General features: G+C 47.1%; 1 protein-coding gene across 2 annotated transcripts in view; it reads left to right on the top strand.

Annotated features, from left to right (window-relative positions):
• The window catches only part of EPS8L2 (EPS8 signaling adaptor L2), a 118622-nt gene that overhangs the window by 37492 nt on the left and 60217 nt on the right, over positions 1-20913 (top strand). The window lies entirely within an intron of this gene.

Raw genomic sequence — 20913 nt, 5'->3', positions numbered from 1 at the left:
AGCAGTCGGCAACCAAAATAACAAGAGGAGCCATTTTTTCCAATTTGGTAAAAAACCTCAATAATTCAAGAGACGCAATGCATGTGAATACGAGACGGTCTTTAATAAATAATGTCAAACCATACTTTTTTGTAACCCCTAGTTTAAGAACAGAGCACACACACAATGATTTGTAATGCGATACATGTTTACTGCAGGACGTTCACAAACATTTTACATATTCTATTTCCTCACACTTTACATATGTGTGTTTGTATCACTGTCTTCCTGACTTTCATTCCCAAACCTTCTCTCTCTCTCTCTCTCTCTCTCTCTCTCTCTGGAGAACATGAGGGGGACTTAGCCAGCATTTCAAGATCACATATAATTTGCTATTTAGATATGAGTTGTTCATTTTGGGGCTTTTAAACATTCACTGTTTATTAAAAATAATCAGGAGGTTTTTTGTTTTTTTGTTTTTACTTTGCAATTATAGTGCTGGGAGCCACAAAAAAGTCCTTAAAGAGCTGCCTGCAGCTCCGGAGTTGCAGGTCGTTGCCGACCCCTGGTCTATACCCTTCTGTTTGACTGTACGCTGTACTGATCTACTTGTCCATATAGAAGGGCTGAGACTAATGCATATAAACTGGAAGGGGAATTTCACAGTCTGTAACTGTATTCACAACAAGAAGTTGTCCTGCTGTCTTATCAGGGAGCCCAAGCACTTTGCCTGTTGCAGGTTAGCAGCTGATGAAGATGAGGAATGACAGCCTGGTAGCTGGGATCCCTTGACACCAACAGCAGTTTGTAACTGAAGAAAGGCTTCTGGGCTGTAACAGAACCCTGGACACCCTGGGCCTAGTCATTCCCACCTGCCTGACTTAGGCAAATGACGCCACCTGCCAGGAGGTGCCTTGCTTAAGGCATAGGTTGATGTGGGGTAGACAGGAAACTCTTAACAGGGGCAAATTGCACCCAGTCTATGGTGATCAACTGGCAGCACCATCTCCATGGTAAAGTGCCTCTGTAGGACCCCTGGCACATAAGAGACCCTGTGTCCTCATTGGCTGAGTGGAATGTAGTACAGGTCAAAGATGAATTTCCCACACAACCGCTTACAGATTGAAACTAAGGTTTCCACAGTTACAAAGTCCGAGGATCCAGAGCAAAGCTGGTTCAGTTATGCAACAGCCAGAGTGCTTTGGGAGGCTTGGGCGCAGTATGTGAGCCAAGAGTAGAGGTGTATGGGGGTGGGGGAGCTTTGCATAGGGAAGTGAGTGATCTGAACTGGGAGGAAGGTTGGTTTAGCAGGTTGTGCATGAGCTACGGGTCAGCTCAGTTCATATTTTTCCCTAAGCGGATTTGCTTCTCCCTAGACAGAGCTCAGCAACATGCTAGATCACTGGCAGTTGGTGTTTCACAAAGGCAGGACAAAACACTTAATGGAATTGTTAAGATTGTGACTCTGCAACTGGCTGCCCACATACAGAATCCTATCTTGCAGGGACCAGCTGTCAGGATCAGGGTTTTACTGAATAACTACATAGTCCAATGTTTATAACCCTTGCCCTCCACCAAGCCTAATTTTGACTGGTCTTTGCCCCTCACTTTGAGTGCCTCTACATTGCAATCTGAGTGTGACTGCAGCACAGGTAGATGCATCTGCTTCAGCACAGGCTATCAACGTGTGCCCATATCCACGGTCCCTGGTATGCCCATATAACTCTTGCTGTTGCATGCACACTGTTGTTTTTATTCATGCAAGCACTGGTACGTCCACCTCAGCTGCAATCTCACTTTGGATTGCAGCGTAGGCATATTCTTTGTGTCTTCTGGGATTTTATCTTGTACTTTTCTTAATGTAGGGATTGTCTTTTCTTGCTCTCTTGAGGAGAGTAGCATGCTATTAGATGCCTGACAAAATGACGTCAATGGCAGCTCATGGGGTGGGAACTAGAATCAGTGCTCAGCTGGTGGAACTGAACAAACAGGCCATAAAAGAAATGTCATTTTCTAACTTCCAAGACAGGTTGATAAACAGAATCACAGAATCATAGGGCTGGAAGGGACCTCAGGAGGTCATCTAGTCCAGCCCCCTGCTTCAAGCAGGATCAACCTCTACTAAGTCATCCCAGCCAGGACCTTGTCCAGCCGGGACTTAAAAACCTCAAGGGATGGAGAATCCACCACCTCTCTCGGCAATGCATTCCAATGCTTCACCACCCGCCTGGTGAAGTAGTTTTTCCTAATATCTAACCTACACCATTCCCTCTTCAACTTCTGGCCATTACTCCCTGTTCTGCCATCTGACACCACTGAGAACAGTTTCTCACCCTCCTTTTTAGAGCTCCCCTTCAGGAAGTTGAAGGCTGCTATTAAATCACCTCTAAGTCTTCTCTTCTGTAAACTAAACAAGCCCAAATCCCTCAGCCTATCCTCATAGGTCTTGGGCTCCAGACCCTTAATCATTTTTTTTGCCCTAAACTACAGTGTAAATGAAAATAAAGGCCCAGTTTTTGATCCTCAGCTGGTATAAATAGGCACAGATTCTCCAACATCAGTGGTGTTGTGTGTGTTCACGCCAGCTGAGCTCCAAAAAGCAAAGAGTTCTAAAAAGTGCCTTGGAACTATCTTTTTTGTAAAGTGGCATAGGAAATGGTCATTAATCTTTGATTACTTAGCATGCTGGACAAAAACAAAGGTGACTATTCAGCATTAGTTCTCTCCTGTATAAAACCATGGTCTTGTCAATTGTTTTCACCTGAGCTACATGTGACATTCAAATGGATATGCTGTGCCTGCAAACTTAGCATGTTGCCCTTCACCCGAAAATTCCACACCTTTCACATCGGTTTAAGATGTGTCACTAAAGTCTGCAATGTAAGGCCATTCAAAGAGCTTTGATTCAATACATAGCACTCAACCAATGATTTTGTTTAGTGACTTTAGGCCAGGATTCAGGGAAACGCCTAAGCACAAGCACAAGGTTATCCCTGTTCAGGACATAACTCACATAGGCACTGCTTGTGTAGGGAATGTGGCAGAAGGAATGCAGTGCTGCTGAAGGCTGGGAGAAATGAGTCTCCCAGAGGTCATCTGCATAAGAATGCAAAAGGTGTGCGTGTGTGATACCTTTTCAGGCAAATCCTAATGGGTAGCAAGTAAGCCATGAGATTTGGTCTATTGTAAACATGTAGTTGTAAAATCACAATTTAAGCTGACACTTAATGCGGGAGTTGTGAGATCTCACCAATGCTCTGGGTTGTTGTGGGGGACAGGGCAGTCGCCGTAGCTGTGTAAGACATTGATTACACAGGTCTCCCTGATTTAAAGCATTGTGAGAGAGGAGGGGAGGAGTACTGGTTGAACCAGCTTGCTGAGTGTCTTGGCCCTGCCTATGCCTTGGCCATATAGCTATAAGCCTGGCTTGACTAACCCTCCCCATCTGTTGAAAGATAGAACTGGATGTTAGAGTGTTTGGGAAAACCCCACACTAGAGATACCAAGAGCTGAAATCACAGAGTGGCAGCTAAGGCCACACAGAGTTGAAATCACAAAGTGACAGCTGAGGCCACACTGAGCTAAAATCGCTGGGTTCTGCCTTAGGGCAGTCCCAAGCAGTGGGGTTAGGACCGGCGGACAACAGCAGGACCAGTGGGTGGCTGGTAGGAGCGGCAGCAACCGCTGGGTGGTCGGTAGGAGCGATGACGGTGACTGGCAGATGGCTGGTGACAGCAAGGGGAGGCTACAGACAAGTGGACAGCTAGTATTGCCCTGGTAATGTATCTGTGGGCTTTAAGTTTGGGACTGAACCGCAGAGGGTACACCCTGTAACTGTGTGTGTGTGGAAAAGGGCCAAGAGCCCCAGCAAGAAACTGGGTTCTACTGCATATGGGGATGGTATCTGGGAAAAAGGGGTTTTGTCTCTTCTGTGCTGAAATATACTGCATCTGTCGCTGTAACCTTGGGATAGGTTACGGTCATTAAACAAGCCATTTCTATCTCAGACTCTGTGCTTGTGGTGGGGGGAGAGAACCGCCTTACAGGCACCCAGCACGGGGGTGAAATTGTCCCAGGCCACTGGGTGGGGGCTCGAGCCGGTTGGTTGTATCCTTGATAGGAAAACCCCACAAGAGTTGAACCCGGCCCTTCTGGCAGGCATCTGGCGTTAACAGAAGGGTTACACTTGAATTTAAGATTATGCTTAAAAGTAAACTACATGCTTAAGTCCTGTCTTGTACTGGGATACCTTCCTGAATCAGGGCCTTAATTTGGTTTCCAATTTTGGAGACAAAAGCAGAACTCTGTGCCACAGACCACCAAAGAGCTGACTTTAATAAGTTACAAGCTATTGGTACATTAGTGCAAAATCCCTCCCCATCCCACAAAATGAACACAGCACTCTTAAAAGTACAATTGCCATTAAGATGCTTGAAGACTTAACCTAATTCCTCACCCCATCTCATTTATTTACTTGGGTCCCTTCTTTCCTTGTTATTTGCCCTGAATGTTGATGGGTGGGTGAGAATACCAGTACCCAACTTTGCTTTGTATAAGAGTAAGGAAAAAAGAAAAATATCCTTCTCTGTCATCATATATTTCCAGGTTATGTCCACACTACCAAGTTTCGTGGACAAAACGTATGTCAACACCCAAAAGTCAACAAAACAACAATCGCCAGAGGCTGTTCACACTCACTCCCTCTGCCAACAGATCACATCCACATTGGGGGGGGCACCATTATTGACAGCGTGAGCAATGTAGTTTGGGTATGTACCCCACAGTACAGCACTGTGGGAAGGCTGAGCAGATCCCTGTGGATACTGGGATTCCCTTCGAGTTCTCCCATAGCCTCCTCAGCTGTCAGGAATGGCATCATGAGTAGCTCTGTGAGCTCCAGGAGCTGAGGGATCTCAAAGCAGCACAGCAGCCGGACCCCCTCCCGCTGCAGCAGCAACCTGCCTGGGCTAAGGAGCATTCCAATGATTTGTTCTTTGCTCACACTCAGCTGTCAGATACTTCCAGAGCTTTGAAACGGGAGGGGCACAAGCCTGCAGGGCAGGCATTGTGGGATACTGGTGGAGGCCAGTTCTGTCGACAAAACAAACAGCAGTGTTTACACTGGTTCTTTGTCCACAATAAAGGAAAGGGGAAAGAAAAAAGTCTCTCCTAATTTTTTTGTCCCCAAAAATGGGTTTCTCCTAACAAAAAGTCGCATTGTAGTTTGTCTGCTCCCACTGTTTTGTTAATAAAGGCAGTTTTTAGTGACAAATCTTGGTAGTATAGCCAGACCCTCAGAGACTTTGTGCACTTCCTGTTCAGCTGCCTGTCTAGTGAGTAGAGCACTGGAAAGAAAATCAAGAGATTCCAGAGTTCAGTTTGTTTTTCTGTCACTGGACTTGGACTCATTACTTAACCTTTTATGAGTCTGTTTCCCCATTCACACAAAAGGCTATAATAAGAAAATATCAACCTCCAAAGAGGTGACTATCAAGATTCATTAACTTGACTGGGGGGGAGGAGAAGTGGAATTTCTGTGGACAATAAATCCCAGAATAAGAAGCCAGTATATGCACTGCTACATACTTTTGTCATCATCTTTAAACAAGGTGGACTGCAATTCAGGATATAGTAACTGCAAAAACTACCGACAGAGGTTCTCCATGGAAACCATCATTTTAAAAGGAGTGAGATAAACGATCCAAAAAAAAAAAAGTCACTTCCTTAGAGGAGAAGAAATGTTTTCTTCTAATGCCACTGCATCCTATCAGCAGACACTTATTTGGTAGTTGTGACATGATTAATCAGTATAAGAGACGTATTAGGAGTTGACTGAGTTCATGTGACTTCTTTCGGTCCATTGTGAGCCAATGTTTTCTCATCTGTAACGCCACCATTAAGTTACATCACAAGGCGTTGCAAATATTTATCCCAGCACCTGGCCAGCCTGAGCACAGGAACTGTTTTCTAATGTGCCCCCTGGCATGCAAGTCAAGTTATGGGAGGCCAGGAAGCTGGGTCCTGGGGCTTATAGCTGCACTGGCCAGCACAGCTGATTTGCAGCATGTGCCCACAGGTGAGTGGCAGCTGGCATGGTCACTGTGCCTTGGGATCCTGCATCTCCATGGAAGCAGAGCTAATCCACACTACTCCCTAAACAGGGCTATGGCTAAAAGCTACCACCTGGCTCTTAAAGTCTGGGGAGTTCTTTGAGTCCCTCGGGCACAATGAAAGTAACAGCATTGTGTCCCATGGCACCCAGCCCTATCCTTATGGTTGGCCTGGGTAGTTTTCCGGGCCCCTCCCATCCAATGGCCAAAGTCTCTAGCCAAATAAGAAGCTGTTCATGTTCACCTTTATGGGTCTGAATATTTTAATCTTGCTACAATAATTTCGGCCTAGCCCAATAAGAGCAATACCAGGAGGAAGGAGGACACTGTTCTCATCAGGATTGATGCAGCATTCTCACTTCTGCTGGCCAGGCAGGTCCTACCTTCAGCTCTAATCAATGGTCCAGTGGCTAGTGCACTGGTCTGGGAGCCAGGAGATGTAGGGTGCATTTCACCGATCTGTTTGCGTATACTTGGCAGCACAAAGTCTGCTCTCATCTAAGGCAGGCACCAGCATTCAGAGTCCTGCATTGCCTGTCCAAGTCACTTCAGTTCTGTGTGCTTTGGTCTCCCTCCTGCCCTTTATTGCTCTTGTCTAGTTAGACTGCAAACGGCTTCAGGGCAGGGATTGTCTCGCAATGTGTGTTTGTGCAGTGCCTGGCACAATGGGCTCTGGTCTCATTTGAAGAGGATAGGCCCAGGCTCTACTGACAGCCCTTTGAAGCAATGCCATCTGCACTTTCCCGGTGCCTGGCTGTTGCGTGTTCATGCCCCTCCTGCCACCGAGGAAGCTGATCTGTTTTCATGGAACCATGCCACTGGAATGCCTGAGGCACACGAATTCCACCTTTCCCCGCAGACCGTGAATGACTGCAGTGTTCACAGGCCATTGCAGTTTCTCTCTTCAAGTTTCCTTTCCTACCACAGATCCCAGCTTCCCGTTACCATTGCTCTCCCCGCACTGCAATGCAATGCTCCTCTTACTTGCATTCTCTCATTGTAAAGTCTCACCCTTCCCTCTTCCCCTGTGCCATCCAGGGATGAAGCTTTTCAGAAGAAGGCTGCATCCTTTGGGCAGTAATTTAGCTGTTTACCAATAGTGGGTGAACTTCAGTGTGTGTACTCAGTTCAACTCCAGGAGGCTTGGATAGGAATCTGATGCACACAAATCCATGGTCACCCTGCTGCCCCATTATTGGTATAACAGGGTGAGGGGCCCTACTATGCTAGGCCCAGACAGAGAACAAGAAGACAGCCTCTGTCCCAGAGAGCTTACTATGTGCAGCAGCAGAGTAGCTGCTGTTGCAAGGAAAGGGTGTGAGAAATAACTGGAAAGCTCAGCTAACAATGCAGGCCTCTGAATGCTGATCAGAGCCGAGAGCTGCTTATTGCAGATAGGAGTAGACTCTGGTCTGAAGTGCCAGGTGAATGCGAAGTTTGACTCACGTTCTCCTTACATTAAATAGTAACAGAGAGGAAGCTGTGCTAGTCTATATACTATCAAAACAAAAAAGCAGTCAAGTAACACTTTAAAGACTAACAAAATAATTTATTAGGTGAGCTTTCGTGGGACAGACCCACTTCTTCAGACCATAGCCATAGCAGAACACACTCGATACTTAAGGCACAGAGAACCAAAAACAGTAATCAAGGTGGACAAATCAGAAAAAAATTATCAAGGTGAGCAAATCTGAGAGTAGAGTGGCAGAAGGGGGAGGGAAGGAGTCAATAATTAGATTAAGCCACGTATGCAAACTTCTGTGTTACTGAAGAGGAATTTTCACAACACTCTTGAAAGAGAGGCTGCTGAACGCTCTTTTATATTCAAATTCGACATATTAACACGTGGTTTGAACCGGGATGGGAATTTTCTGAGTCACTATAGGGGCTCGTTTGCATACTTGGCTTAATCTAATTCTTGCCTCCTCCCCACCCCCTTCTGCCCCTCTACTCTCTGATTTGCTCACCTTGATAATTTTTTTCTGATTTGTCCACCTTGATTACTGTTTTTGGTTCTCTGTGCCTTAAGTATCGAGTGTGTTCTGCTATGGCTATGGTCTGAAGAAGTGGGTCTGTCCCACGAAAGCTCACCTAATAAATTATTTTCTTACTCTTTAAAGTGCTACTTGACTGCTTTTTTGGTTTTGCATTAAATAGAGAGAGCACCACATAGTCTAGGACAAAAACAGCTTTCTGTGCTTCCCAGCCAAGGATTCCATGACCAGCCAAGGATGGTTTATCTCACTGGGTTGATTATTTTCTAATAATTATTTGCCTCCACTTGGGTTCTTGTCCCCAGGCCAGAGCCTTCGGTGCTGCTGTAGGTATTGCCTTCTATCCTTGCATGCTTTGACAAGTTAGAGGCAGATGTTCAGTGTTATTGACAGCAGGAAGCCCTTGCACAAGCAGAGATTGCCCATGTTTGTATTTGCTCTCACAGAATGGGTTAGGTCTGCAGCAAATAAAAATGGACTCTGAGGTCTGGGAATTGCTAAGGTGGTAAATATGAAGCACGAGCAGCAAGAATTTAGTTACGTAACTCCAACTCACGGCTGCTGACCTGCTGACCACAACACAAACCGTTATTGTTACTGAGCTTTCATACATTGGGGCATCATCCAGACGCCCCTGCAGTCAACACAGGAGTCTTCCTATTGATTTCCAATGACTTTCCACACCAGTTCTTCGTCACCGAATAAAAGTGATAGTTTCCCCAGGCATAACTCTGTAGCATGACCACCACGCAGACATACAATCTCCCACACAACATTGTCAGGGCTAGCTCAATGTGCATTGACTCCCTTAGCAAAGGTGTGCGTTGTTGCTTTAAAAAGGTGCTGCAAAGTGGCTTCCATGAAAGAGCAGTGCATTGTGGGGAATATTTTTCTTTGTCTGTCCCTTTAGAAACTATCTTGGCAACATGTGTTTGAGCAATCTCAGATTTTCTGTACCGGTGCGTGGAAAACCACATGCACTGTGCCCTTCTCCTGCGTGCTACGTATACACTTGGAAAGTTTTGTTATTGTAGCTGTATCAGTACACTATGCCAGCAAAGCACTGCCAGTGTGTACACAGCTTCTGCCAATACAGCTTCTTCTAGCCCTCTGGAGCAAATACACTGTACCAGCAAAAGGGCACTTTTGCTCATATAACTGTGTCTACACCAGGGACTGTTGCCCACATAGGTACAGCACACCTGTTCACACTTCTGTAGCTAGGCTGACATTAATCTGTAGTGTGGACCTGGACTAGGAGTAACCACTAAACTGTTATAGATGTGAGCAGCACTATTTAATGATATTAGAGGCCTGGTTGCACTCCACTTGCAAGTGGAAGTTGGGCTGGAAGAAAGTTCTATACAGAAATTTGCTGTAATGCACAACAAAAGTGCATGGGGCTGGGACCCATGCTGGCCGGGGGAGTAGCTCTGTTGGGGGCTGGGCTGGACAGGGCCCTCTACGGGCCAGGGGAAGGGTAGGGCTCTGCTGGAAGGGGCGGGGTGGGGCCAGACTTTGGGCTGTCCAGCGAGGGGGCTCAGGTTGGCACAGTGCCAGATGGGCCTGCCGTTTTGGGGCTGGGCCAGGCCATGCACTGGCTGAGCAAAGGCCTGGGCTGAGTCCTACTCGGGCCAGGGTAGGGGCTGGGGGCAGCACAATGTGGGCGCAGGGGCAGGAACATGATAGAACCTTGCCTGGACAAACAGATAGACAGACATAGCAAAAATAATGTATGATGCAAGTAGATTGCTTTTCTGAGCCATTCATCAGTTACTGGCAGTAAGTTCAATTTCATCAGTATCTTCAATAATCCAACTCTGCAAAATACACATGGCTGTTTCAATACTATACAGAGGCATCTGTGGTCTTGTTTTGTCTCTAAGGGCCTCTTGGAGGGGCTTTGCCCCAACCTGTTATTTGGCACAGATACCAAGAGCCACGCTACACATTCCTGTTACCGCAATGTGTGTACACTGGCAAAGTCTTAAAGCTGCAAGTTTCAAAGGATTGCTTCCAAAAGTTGCCCGATTTATGCTCAGAATGAGGAAGGTCCCAAAATCCAGAGGAGCTCAAAGGTCCTTCCCACCTTAATGCTGACATTTTCCAGTTTTCATCACAAGTTTCATCAGCTTTGGGTTTGTATGGTCTTAAAGGCCCAGCTCCTGGGAGACTGGGGCTACATCTACAAGCGCACGCTACATCGAAATAGTCTATTTCGATGAATAACGTCTACAAGTCCTCCAGGGCTGGCAACGTTGACGTTCAACTTCGACGTTGGGCAGCACCACATCGAAATAGGCGCTGCGAGGGAACGTCTACACGCCAAAGTAGCACACATCGAAATAAGGGTGCCAGGAACAGCTGCAGACAGGGTCACAGGGCAGACTCAACAGCAAGCCGCTCCCTTAAAGGGCCGCTCCCAGACACAGTTGCACTAAACAACACAAGATCCACAGAGCCGACAACTGGTTGCAGACCCTGTGCATGCAGCATGGATCCCCAGCTGCGGCAGCAGCAGCCAGAAGCCCTGGGCTAAGGGTTGCTGCACACGATGACCATAGAGCCCCGCAGGGGCTGGAGAGAGAGCATCTCTCAACCCCTCAGCTGATGGCCGCCACGGCGGACCCCGCTATTTCAATGTTGCGGGACGCAGATCGTCTACACGTGCCCTACTTCGATGTTCAACTTCGAAGTAGGGCACTGTTCCCATCCCCTCATGGGGTTAGCGACTTCGACGTCTCGCCACCTAACGTCGATTTCAACTTCGAAATAGCGCCCAACACGTGTAGCCGTGACGAGCGCTATTTCGAAGTTGGCGCCGCTACTTCAAAGTAGCGTGCACGTGTAGACACGGCCTGGGGGAGAATAGCTCAGGAAAGTACACACTGAAAGAGCAGAAGGCTCATAAAAGAAACCCAGACCTCCTGATTTTTAAAATCTGAAGATTGCTAAGCCAGTTTCAGGGGGCTTGACTTTCGGGATGTCAGTCCCGTTACCTATTCTGTTCCAACAGCCTGTGAGCATAGCTCAGATGACCTGGAGCAGCTGCCTTCCCTCCCCGCCCCAAATATCAAAGTCGCGGCATGTTGCCCAAGAAGAGCACTCCAGATCTGGCCTTCCTCTGCCTTAGATCATAATTTCTACCTGCGCAAAAGGAGTGTAAAACATATACCAGGTCAAAACGAGGTTGCTCTCTGAAGTCCATGGCACTGAGTTCCTGGTTATCACCTGCAGAACCACTTAACTCTATGCACGTCTCTCCAGAGTTTAGAAGTCACCCAGGCCCCAAGCTCAGCAGCAGTCCCTAGGATATTTATAAACTCCTGAAGGATAGACATGAAGCTCAGCGTGTCCTACTGTGTTGGGGCCATTTTCTGGTCATTGGGAAGGCCTCTGCAATCAGCATGAGAAGATGCTCCTTGAATGGTCTTCAAAACCTGACAGGTTTCTGTGGCTGAAATTTGTAGGACTACTCCCTGTCCTACATGTGGCTGCATATTAGCAGTTCTGTGCATATCTAGTTTGCCAAGTGCTACAGCATGAAAGGCACAAGGTAGAGAGGTTTACTGGTTAGGTTGCATTTCCCATGTCACAATCTCAGTCCTCCATGCTCCTGCATCTGTGGCTGCCCCTTATTACTCTGCTTCTGTTAGTTGCAGCAAAATCCAATGTGGGGCAAGAAACAGGGAGCCTCCTTTGTGATGGAATAGTCATCTTAACCAGGTTAGGAGGTAGGGCACAGAGTATTTGTGGTGCATTGAAGTGACTGGGGACAAGTAGAATGGACATCACGACTGAGTGTGGCCCAATGTGTACAGCTAGTTTGCTGTTAAGTTTCTGTTTATAGCAATGGCACAAATGCAAATGGAATGGAGATGAGAAGAGATCTTAGAACCGATCATCTCTTTGGAGTCTGCCTATAATAGGCTGCTCCCTGGCTTCTGCAATGCTGGACTGTTCAGAGCACTACAAAATATATGCCTCCTATCAGGCAATAAAAGAGTCAGAAGCATATTGGCACAAATTCTGCAGAAGCCCAAAGTGGTGCTGTTCAGAAAAGACAAAGCAAGTTAAAATAAATAGCAACATTTTTTTTCCTGCTGATGTCTCACAGCCTTCCCTGTGCTGTCATCATCCATGAACATCCTTTGGGAATCAATGCAGGGCTGGCAGCAGGATTCCCTGTAACTTTTTCCATCCATGGGAGGAATAACTTTTGTTATGTGCACAAGGCATATGGGGATGTGCACCACCAATAGAAACACACGCTGCCCACTGTGGGCATCTGTGAGTGCTCTGTAATCAGCTGGGTACCACCTGTCTGTCCAAGCAATCAGCTTACAGGGAACACTGGTTGAGACATACCCAGAACACACACGATCAATAAGTGTGCCTATTACGATAATGCCTAGAGGCTCCAAGTGTGATCAGGGCCTTGTTGTGCCAGGTGCTGGACATACACATCATAAAAGAGATCTCTGCCCCACAGAGCTTAGAAATCAACTAGACAAAAGGTGGAGGACTGGAAGCCTTATTATCCCCACTTTACAGAGGGGAAAGCAGAAGTCCAGGAAGCTTAAGTGACTTGCCCTGAGTTATACAGAAACTCTGTGGCAGAGCTGGGAATTGAAGCACAACCCAGTCCAGTGTGGTAAGCACAGAACCATCCTTCCTCTCCTGCATTTTGTCGGATGCTGCGCCTGGTATGAGTGGCAGAAGTAATGCAATAAAAAGGAGAGATCGAGTTCTGCTCTTTTGTGGGCATAAATCCTGAGCAACTCCGCTGATGTCAGTGAAGTAACTCTCAGTTTACACCAGCAGTATGGCGAGCATAAGTCAGCTGATTGGGTGCCAGGCTGATACCTTGTATACACAAACTCTCAGGCCAGAGTGAGTGGTTACACTTTACAGCCAAGTTAGGTACGCAGTGATAAACTTGGCACTAAAGCTATTTTTACTTCCTGGGCCCAGCCCATAGCCACATACCTCTAGGCTCATGCATCAATTATTTTTTCTTGTTTTTAAGCCCTTTAACTCACCTATGTTAAGTTAAACTTGACATTCTCCCTTCCAGCCAAGGGAGCCAAATCGAGGGTGTTATCTTTGCAAGGTCAGCACACAGCTTCTAGGTTTGATTACCAGGGTGAGGTTCACCATGCTATCTCTGATGTGGTCTGATTTTCTTCCAAAGACTCATGTATTCATTGGTTCCAATAAAAAGTAGCCAGAGCACTGCAGAAGTGATGTTTATCCTTTGGCTAGCTGTTGAAGAAAGTACTCCGCGACCATATTTGCTGTTTTTTCACAATCCTGGATATATGATGGGTTTAAAGATTGCTGTCTAAGAAAGGAATGAAGGATTGATGTTAACAAAGGGTGCCTGCACAGGGGACTTATGATCCAATCCTTGACTGGCATAAATCCACATTGTTCCATTAATTTCAGTGGAACTATGCTGACTTGCACTATGGATCTGTTACTGGGCGGGTCACACACCTGAATTCTGATAGGACAACTTGCCCTTAAGCGTATATTTCTGTCCGACATGGTCAGCTGATAGCCACAGACCTAGCAAACTGCTCGGTATTTAGCACTAGAGTCACTTATAGTAAGGATAGGAGAGAATCAAACTCAGGACCTGCTTCACCACCGTATTGTTCCAGTTTTAATTGCATCAGTTTCAGTAGCAACACATCAGTAATATAAAACCAGATTAACACAGCAGTCAAACAAGTCCCAAGTGTTTTTGACTCAAAATCTAGCTAAGCATTGGGGAGCTGATTGCATTTCACTCAGCTCAGAACTTCAAGAGAAACTCAAAAATGTGTCTTCCTTGGACCTGAAACTGAATCAAATGCTGCTATGAAATCCCAGGATCCCGAGAGGGTGAATTTTGTGCAGCTTCTCCCACCTGTTTGTGTCTCTACAAGCACAGACACATTGAATCTGAAGGTGTTGGCAAATGTACACAAACACTTTACCCGTTGTGCCTGCCACCAACTGAAGACAATAGGCCAGTGTAAATAGCTCCATTCTGGCCCTTTGCCTCTTCCTTTTCTGGGACACAGCCTTGTTTTTAAAGAATGCATTTTTCAGATATTTGTCTGCCTCTCCCTAGTGTGCTATGGAGAGGGAGGAGGGGACAGGAGCATCCCCATTCTCGTCCAAGAGAGAAAGACCAGACCAGAATGTCCTACTTAGGCTACGTCTATACTAGCACACTAAGTCGAAGTAGCCTATTTCGAAATAAGGACATCGAAATAGGCTACTTCAACGTGTATCGTCTACACATCCTCCAGGGCTAGTGCCATCGATGTTCCATGTCGAAGTAGCGACGGGGAACATCGAAAGAAGCCGTCCCGGAAGGAAATGTGGAGCGTCCACACACACAAGCGCTCCCCGTCGAAATCAGGGGCCAGCAAAGCCCCAAGCCACTCCCTTAAAGAGCCCCTCCCAGACACACTTGCCTCGCACAGCATGAGATCCACAGAGCCGACAACCAGTTACAGACCCTCTGCACACAGCACGGACTCCCAGCTGCCGCAGCAGCAGCCAGAAGCGCTGGGCTAAGGGCTGCTGCACGCAGTGACCGTAGAGCCCCGCAGGGGCTGGACAGAGCATCTCTCAACCCCTCAGCTGATGGCCGCCATGGAGGACCCCGCTATTTCAACGTAGCAGGACGTGGATCATCTACACACGCCCTACTTTGACGTTGAATGTCGAAGTAGGGCGCTATTCCCATCTTCGGATAGGAATAGCGATTTTGACATCTCACCGCCTAACATCGATTTCAACGTCGAAATAGCACACAGCGCATGTAGACGCGACACGTGCTATTTCGACGTTGTGCTGGCTACTTCGAAGTAGCTGGCTAGTGTAGACGCACCCTTAGTCCCAATGCATGTGGTGTGTATGTCCAAGTCATTCAAGAGTAGAAGCCTCTCTAGAATACATGCGCTAGACAAACACAATTAGCCTTGCCACAGGAGTAAGTGCAAGAAGTGTGGGGGCAAGCAAAGGGGGCTGTTGGACCTGACATTTCAAAGGGGCCTGGAGCTGTGGAATGCTGGGCTCCCACACAGTCTGTGGTGCTCGGGGGCCTGAGGCTGAGAGTCCTTAGCTTCACTTCTTCAAAGCCAGGCCTCCCTCCCAACTTGCCCCGGCTGGTTGTCAGTACTGCTAAGTGGGTGAAATTTTGTGGGTCATAGGCACCGACTTCCCCTCCAGGCAGGGGTTGCTCAAGCCCCCACTCTACCCCAGGGCCTACCCCCCCCTACATCCCTCCCAAAAGCTCAGACCTGCCCCCCATCCCACTCCACACCCACTTAAACCCCATCCCACCTTCTTACCCCAGCTCAATTCCCAGCCTGCCTGCATTCCATCCCTTCCCTCAAGCCCCTGCCCCTGCCCCACCTTCTGCACAAAGCATACTCAGTCCCCGCACTTCCCCTACCTTCCTGGAGTTACCTGAATCCTGCAAACCAGCTGTTCATGGCACTCTGGAAGCACCGGGAAGTGGGGATGGGTGGAGTAGGTCACCGAGGCACCAGGGAAGGGGGCAGAGACAGACAGCTTGGCACTGAAGGGTTCTAGTTTTAACCTTAGGATGCTCCAGCTCCAGAGCATCCTCAGAGTTCATAGAATCATCATAGACTCATAGAATTCTAGGACAGGAAGGGACCTCAGGAGGTCATCCAGTCTAGCCCTCTGCCTAAAGAAGGATCAACCCTGAGTCGATGCCCCAGGCATGGGTTATACAGGAGGTTGGATGTGGTGGCCCCTTATGGTCTTAAAATCCATGTAAAAAATCCCCCATGGATGAGCTTTTCCACTGGCTGATATCTAAAGCAAGGAACAGAGCTCTTTCCTGTCTCTTTGGGTGTGTTACAGTGGCATCCGTCTGTGAGAGAACCACACACGTCGTATATCCCTCGACAGGCTGTGACTGAAGGATGATTTGGGATAGCGCCAAACCAGCAAGCAACATATTTTGTTCTACCAAATACATCCTCTGCTCTGTGTGCCATCGCACACACCGTTTGTGCAGGTCATGCTGCTCAAAAGACACCATTTTGCCTGCAAGTGTGGCACCGCATGCCTGATTAAAAATGTCACGTCAGGCCACCAGTGTGTAGCCATAAACAACAGGGAAGGGAAAAAACAGAGCTGTAGTTACTGTGGGTTTATGCTGCATGGATCACAAATTACGAATGGCCAGCTTTTATCAACATGCTCCCTTCCCCTGGGAGGAGGGGGTTGTTCTAACAATATCAGAGCCCTGAGACTCTCCTTCCCATTTTCATTCTCTCTCTCTCACACCCACCCACCCGCTTTCTTTCTCTCTCTCTCTCTCTCTCTCACACACACACACACACACACACACACTCTCTCTCTCTCGAGCCAATTGATGCACCTCTGTCTCGTCAGTGAGGTGGTACCCATACTGCAAAGAATTGCTTCCTCCACGTTGTGCAGTTGGCAGCATCTGTACACTGAACTCTCTAAGGAAACAAGAGACCATATGTACTACCAAAGTAACCCACCTGGCAATTTAAAGCAAAGCTATTGGCAATCAATCCAGCCCATCGGTTTTGATATTGCGCAATACTTCACTTCAGCACTGCAAGGAATAAATATGCGTATTGCACAGGGCTTGGTTGTAAAAGTCATATGTTCACCTTTGCTCTGGCAGAGAGAGGACAAAGGGAAAGGCAGCAGGTTGAAAGCCAGCAGATTTAGGGTAAGCCTCCACAGCCGAGTTAACCCCACAGATAGCGGGCAATCACAGCTCGCGTTGGCCATGGCTCACCATTCACAGCCAATGGGAGTAGGGGGGAGCAGTGTCCTGGTCAGAATCTCTTCCTGCCACTCCCGTTGGCCGCAAATGGTGATCTGTGGCCAACAAGAGCTGCGATTCGCCCAGGACCTGCAAAGGTTCAGGTAAATATAATGGCAGCGGCCCATCAGGGACTGACCCTGATGGGCTGCCTCTTTCATTTATTGCCCACTGTGATAGGGTGCACAAAGTGGGGGGCATGAAATTTATAAGGGGTGTGCAGCATGATCTATCTCCCCTCCAACTGCTGTCCCCTCACCCTGGCTGCATCACTTCCAGGAGACTGCCCTCACTTCCAGACAGATAAGGGCAGGGAGAGGGAACCCTGCTACTTTTGGGGATGAAAAGTGGGGCCTGACAGAAAAAGTTTGCTCACCCTTAATCTAGACCATCCCTGACAGGTGTTTCTCTAACATGCTCTTAAGTCTCTCCAATGATGGAGATTCCACAGCCTCCCTGCACCATTTACTCCAGGGCTTAAACATTCTAACATGGAGAAAATCTTTCCTAATGTCCAACCTAAACCTCTCTTGCTGCAATTTAAGCCCATTACTCCTTGTCCTGTCCTCAGAGGTTAAGGAAAATAATTCTCTCCTTACTCCTTGTGACACCCTTTTAAGCACATGAGAGCTGTTACCATAGCCCCTCTCAGCCGTCTCTTAGCCAAACTAAACAAGCCCAGTTCTTCTAATCTTCCCTCATAGCTCATGTTCTCTAGACCTTTCATCATTTTCTGTTGCTCTTCTCTGGATCGTCTCCAATTTCTTCCCATCTTTCCTGAAATTTTGGGAGGGTGAGATGATTGCCCAACCCCACTTCCCAAATACACAAACCCTTCAGAGATGAGATTCCATAGCCCATTAAGTTCTAAATGATGAGTTCCAAGTTCTCTCGCTATGGCAGGTGTAGGAACCTGCATGGCATTTGGAGGGAGGACCATGGGCTGCAGGAAGGAAAGATTTAAAGTAGGGTGGCCATATTTCCCTTTGCCAAACACAGGACACCTGATAAAATTGCTCTGATTGAAGCGAGTTCAATGGCAATCAATCAGAATTATGCAGTAGAAATGTTCAAAATCACATTAAGTTGACTGAGCCCCTATTAAAAAGACATAGTGCATTATTAGACTGAAAATAGGTAAAAAAATTTAAAATATATACTTACAATTAAGTGGGTATTGCTCTTCAGAAGGTCTTGCCTTGTCCTCATCTTGCTGTCCTCCACAATGTGGGGTGGTAGTGTCAGGGTTGGTAGCACATGTGGCAGCTGCAGGAGCAAGGCCAGGGGGCTGTGGATGTATGGGGAGGGCCAGCTGTTTCTGGGGGAGCTGCAGGAGTCAGGGCTGGGTGTGGGGGGGGCAGGAGTCAAAACAAGAGGTTGGGTGCGTGTGGAGGAAGGTTAGGGGGCTGGGGGCAGGACAGCCCTGGAGCCAGTTACCTACCTTACTTGCTGCCACAAGGGAGCTGTGGGCCATCTGCATTGGGGCACTGCCGCTTGGAAACTGGCAGCAGCATGAGATGCACACACCCCAGTTTTTCCCAGGCGTGGCTGGCAACAGTGTATGCCAGGGACAGCACGTTGGCTGCACAGGCTCTGTTTAAAGAGTCCCTCTTCCCCGCTTCCGACCAGCCCTCCCGCCCCCTCCGCCCCACTGTCTCTTTATTGACACGGTAATCCATATACACACGTGCATGAAATGTTACTCACCCTTTGCCAGCTGTAATGTTTCAGGAAAGTCAGTGTAACTACAACTGTTTATAATTCATACTGGTGTCATGCCAAGGGCCTTAGTCATGGATTAAGTACCCTTGTGCTAGGTGCTTTACCTTCTGCCACATTTTTTGGTTTATTGATTGTAATTTCCAACATCTGAATTAAAATGAAACTACACACAATAGCACACTGCAGAACACCACGGAAAACAACAAGTAGAGAAATGCAGGAGGATAATTTGCCTTTTACAGAAGCAGAAACCAATCAAGAAAATGAGACCAAAGAAAGAAAGAAAACTTGTAGGCAGAGTGCCATGGTTCAGAGGACAAGCTACGAAATAAGATGAGGCTGGTGCTTATAAAAGGTGCAAGAACAGATACAATAAAGCGGCATAGAGCATATCCTCTTTAGCACTTCTGTGAATTGCAGAAGTCAAGGAAAACTATGCTTGTCATATGCTAGAGACTCAGGGACATGATTCGTCTAAAAAGAATTGTGTATGTCACCAGAAACAATGTTAGGACTCAGGATCTCATCATGCTTTAGATTTAGCCGTGTAATTTATATTACTGAACCGAAGGGGAGGAGGAAAAGCGTGCTGCCCCATCCCTCTCTTTGCCATAGTATTTGCGTGCAAAAGGACAGAACATCATACTCTCTAAGGGAGGAAGGTTAGTACCACTGGTGTCAAGTGAAGCAGGAGAATAAGCAGATTGCAAACGCAATAAAAAAACAACAACCTAAACATATGACAAGAGACAACAACTGCGGCTAGCATCACTCATCAAGTGGAGCAGGAGTTGATGGCTCTAAACAGTGGGTCTCTATTGTTTGAGGAGCTTCCCCTACCACCTTTCCCAGCAGCCCCGGGCAGCTCTATGTTGTTTAAAGAGCCCACCCAACTCATTCTGCAGCCCTGCTGTATAACATCCTGTTCTGGCAAGGCTGTGATCTGAAGAAGTGGGTCTGTCCCATGAAAGCTCATCACCTAATAAATTATTTTGTTAGTCTTTAAAGTGCTACACGACTGCTGGTTTGTTTTGACAGAATACAGACTAACACGGCTACCTCTCTGTCACTCTGCAGCCATCCCAAGCAGTTTCTGCTGTTTAAAGAGCTTGCCCCATGGTTCTCCAGCCCTCCCAGGCAGGTCTTTCAACAACAGATCAATATAGGGACTATTTGCCTGTTTTAAAAAAATAGTCAGGGTGCCTGACATAAGGGACCCCTAATTAATTAGTTAATGGTCCCCCTAATCTGAAGGAAGCATCAAGAAGCCAGTCTGCATGCACATGGCTGGAAAGCTAGCTGCAGCTACATCTGCTCTATAAACAGTCCCTTAATAAAGAACTAGTTCAGGTTTTAAAAACATGCAGGTGTCTCATATTGCCCAGCACAGCTCATATTATGTGACAGGGGAAGCAACAGAGATCAACCATTGTCCTTTGAAATGGGCATTAGGGGCCCTGCTGTAAAACAGCAGCTGTGAGACACTAAAAGGGAAGAGAGGATGAGCCTACTTGCACATGGAGCTGGTAAGATGCAGAGCATGCATACTGCAGCCACAAGCTTTCCCACACACCCTCTCCCTGAACTACAACACTTCATCCTGTTTGAAACATGCCTTATCTCAGCTCTGCCAGTACCTCAGTCCTCTTATGTAGCACCCACTGCTATTCCATTGCTAGGTCCCTCTCCTCTTCAGCCAGAACCTTTACAAATAAGGGAAGTTTGAGATAAGCTTGTTCAAATGTTAATAAGTTTCAGTTTCCAGATCTGACGGTTACTACTCTTTCATCTGAAGTAAATTTACTTTAAAAGGGAGGCACACAATATCCCACGATCCAAACTGATCTTCATCCCATCCAGACTTGGTTTTCTTATTTTTATTAGTGAAATTATTTAGGTCAGAAATGCTAAATTATACAATAGAAGCTATGGGAAGCCTTATTCATGTTAGACATTAATCCCACAGCCTGGTCTGTTTGTGCACAATCACTTGGGTGCCTCATTGTACCTTTCCATTCAAGCTGGGGCAGTTTGTGTGAAGGGAAAATGGAAATGGAAGATTCTACAGATGTGAGACTCTGAAGTGGGGAACAGAGACACAGGCTGTCTACAATGCAGAGCTATTTGGGGATACCGAGTTATCCCGAAAGGGCTACTCTGCAGCTATGAAATGCACTGTTATTTCAAAATAGTTTTTGAAATAACAGGCATGCTATTTCGGCATCCCTAACACCTTGTTGCAGGAGGATTGAGGGATGTCTAAGAATAA

This window comes from Carettochelys insculpta, chromosome 6, assembly GCF_033958435.1.
Source record: "Carettochelys insculpta isolate YL-2023 chromosome 6, ASM3395843v1, whole genome shotgun sequence".
NCBI classification, from domain to species: Eukaryota; Metazoa; Chordata; order Testudines; family Carettochelyidae; genus Carettochelys; species Carettochelys insculpta.
The sequence above is the reverse complement of the archived record's forward strand: the minus strand, read 5'-3'. Positions and strand labels throughout refer to the sequence as shown.